We start from the raw sequence: 3209 nt of genomic DNA on the forward strand, positions 1-3209 counted from the left end.
TTCTTGTGATTGATCGGTTACCATCCCTGCTGGGGTTGTGGGCAGAAATCTCTGCAGAGCTTTGTGGCACTGTCACCCTTGCATGACCTTGACGTTAAGAACATGTCAAGAGAGGAATCAGGTCTTTCTTGCTCTCCCTGTCTCTTGGGATCTTTGCAAAAGGGCTTAAGGCAATATTTCTAAGTGAAATGCTTCCTCCAATTCTTGAGCTTCCTGAAAAATATCTGCTTTGAATCTCAGCTCACTCTCAGAGCATTTTCTACTTTTTTTGTAAGATCACAGAGTTCCCCCAGAAAGGGCTGTTTGTCTCTCTAGGGCACTGAAAGTATGAAGAGATTAATACTGCAGGATCGTATCAGATTGGAAGAAAGAAAGGTTTTTCTAAAGTGCTGGGGATATATTTAGTGCCATCTGGCTGCTTTGTAAAATTGATACTGAGAATGTATTTATTTTGCTGTTTTTGTTGTTTATTTTGTCTTCATTAAGTCACTCATTCTCGCGTTGCCTGCATCTCCTCCTTTCTGCTCACTCCTGGGAGCTACTAGAGTGCCTTTCCAAATAGATGGAGCCAAGAGTCAATAATATCCTTCGTTTCACTCCCTTCCTCGCTCTTCTGTCCTGTCTTACCCACACAGAGCTGGTCCTCATAGTGGAAATGAGCTATGCCTGGGCTTTTTATTCAGATCCGTGTAGTCACAGTAGTCACGTCATGCCCCAAGTGCTGGCCAATGTCCGCTCCTGCTCAGGCCTCGGCCTGGCGTATCGGGAATGTTAATGGAAGATGCATGGTCTCTTTGCTGTGCCAGGAGAAGCTGGTGCTACCTGCAGAGCTACACGCTAAAACCCAGCACAGCCATTTGTGTGCGTTTGGTCCCTGCTGTCACCCCAGCTCAGGTGCAGCCATCACAGTTGGTCCACACTACACTAGAGCCCATCTTGTGTTTCAGCAGGTGGCGGCATCCGCTGCGCCCGTTCCCAGGAAGGGGAAGTGACCACGGAGCGGGTAATGTAGGGAAGGAAGGCTCTTCCCAAGCTGCAAGGCAGAGGATGGGCAGCTGAGGGAAGCCGTCCGGCACCTTCCCCATAACCACACACTTCTGTGGCTGAGGAGGGCGCAGCCTGCCCAGGCGTCCTCGTTCTGTGCTCCCTGGCACGGCGGGGGACAGAGCTGCTCTCCTCTTGTACAGCAGGCCCTATGCTGTAGCTGTACATGGATATTTAAAACTCCTCTAGGGAAGCAGAATGAGTTGGGAACATGAACGCCTTTGCAAGAAAGCCAATCTGTGCAGCTCATAACGCAGTTATGCTCGAGACCCAAATGAAACATTGACTGCACATCTTAAATGCTTTCTGAAAGCTGTGCCGTGACTATGCTAGACCCCGAGCCACTGTGGCATGGAACACGACTTAGTGCTAGTTTCCCTAGCTCTGACTTGGGCTTTGATGTTTAAATCAAGCTATTCTGTGCCCCTGTCACAGGGGGCACTTGATCTGTAACATGAGATGAGCTGAAGGACCAGAAAAGGAAGTGAAAATGAGGTCCAAGAGGCTGACCTCTTCCAGGGAATTAGAGACCAGATACCTGCTCTATCTTGTGTTCCTCATATTGGAGACCAGAGGCAAGATCAGCATCCTGAATAATGTCTTCTGGGATGCAGGACAGGGACCTGTATTCTGGGGCTGTTTGCTTCCTGTGCTGGAGGAGCTGTCTCCATGACACTCGAGGAATAGACACTGCATTTTGTATTCTTGAGCACTGGAGTAAAATAATTTGTACTTACCGGCCCTCAGGCCTGAAAAAGGATAAATACTAGGATATCTACTATGCTTCAGAGCACCAAAATGTGATGAAAAGCACCGATGTGTGCCTCTGCCCTGTTGCACAGAGCAAGACAGAAACCTCCGTGCCCAGCAGTAAGGGCTACCGTGCTTTCAACATCCTCTGTTCATGCTGATCTTCCATGTGAGTGTGCTTCCCAGGGGTGAAGGGTCATTACCAGCTGCTTCCTATAGAACAGCAGCACTACGTTCTTTACTGCACTGCTCTGTACTGTGATCACTTTTTGCACAATAATCGAAAATGCATTAAACTGTCTTGAATGACCTGTGACTTCTACCTGTTTTTCTTTTATGCACTGAACGCTAATTTTCCCAGATATCACAGTTAAGAAAAATGTTGCGGCAATTTCTTTTCTTTCATATTTTTGCATAATTATTCATATAATTTATTAAAACCGCACATAAATGAGCATCTTAAAGTTTGACTTATTGTCGAACTATTAAGCACTGAGCAGTCACTTACTTTTGATTTGGTATAAAATGAAAGTTTGGGCCACATATGTCTAGCTGCAGTATCTGTAGGTCCACCATCAGAATGGCAAGCTGAATATTTCCTGGGAAAAATATCTTGCTTTAGAAGTTTTAGAGGCAAACATTCTTGAACTTTGCAGAGGACTCTGGGAATTATCCCATTTCTTGCTATTAAACCTTCCAGGATTGCTGCAGAGCTGCAGAGTGACTCCTTCTATTTTATTTTTTTCAATAAACTTTTTTTTTAAAATTGACATTACTAATTAAAGCTCTTAATTTTGAGATTTTCTCTGGGACCTTTTAGTATCCTCTTCTAGCTAGACCCACAGCCAAGAATACCTACTTGCCTACAGAAAAAGCAGCAAGACCATTCTTAGTGTCTCTGTTGCTCTCCTCCATCCTGATCCCTTATATATTCCAGCTAGACGCTCATCCCACAAAGAAGTTGAGCATGCTGAAGGTCTATTAATTTCATGGAAATAAATTACACTTAGCATCCAGTAGGGTCAGGAGAGAAAGCAAGTAAGAACATTAAAAAGGAGCTAAAATACAATCCTAACAACATTTGGCAATGTAAGCATGCAGAGGACTTGCAGTGAGAAGGTACTGACTGGATTTTGGTCCTTTTTGCTCTGCATTTACATTTGCTTTAATTGAATCGGTCTACCTGCCTTCTGGAAAGATAAGGTATAGAGAAAGTAATTCATGAAAGCCAAACAGCAAAGATTTCATATGCATAATTTATTTTAAATTTTACTGCGTCGCATTATACAGGCATTAAACATGGCTTTATGTTGATGTTTTTTTAAGTGTGAAAACTTGACATTCTTTCCATAGGATTTTTCTATTTACAAATAGACAATGTCTCTATATACTTTTATATATATATATTATATATG

Source organism: Tinamus guttatus, unplaced genomic scaffold (assembly GCF_059628265.1).
Source record: "Tinamus guttatus ecotype Peru unplaced genomic scaffold, ASM5962826v1 Tinamus_guttatus_pri_ptg000472l, whole genome shotgun sequence".
In the NCBI taxonomy this organism is placed as follows: Eukaryota; Metazoa; Chordata; class Aves; order Tinamiformes; family Tinamidae; genus Tinamus; species Tinamus guttatus.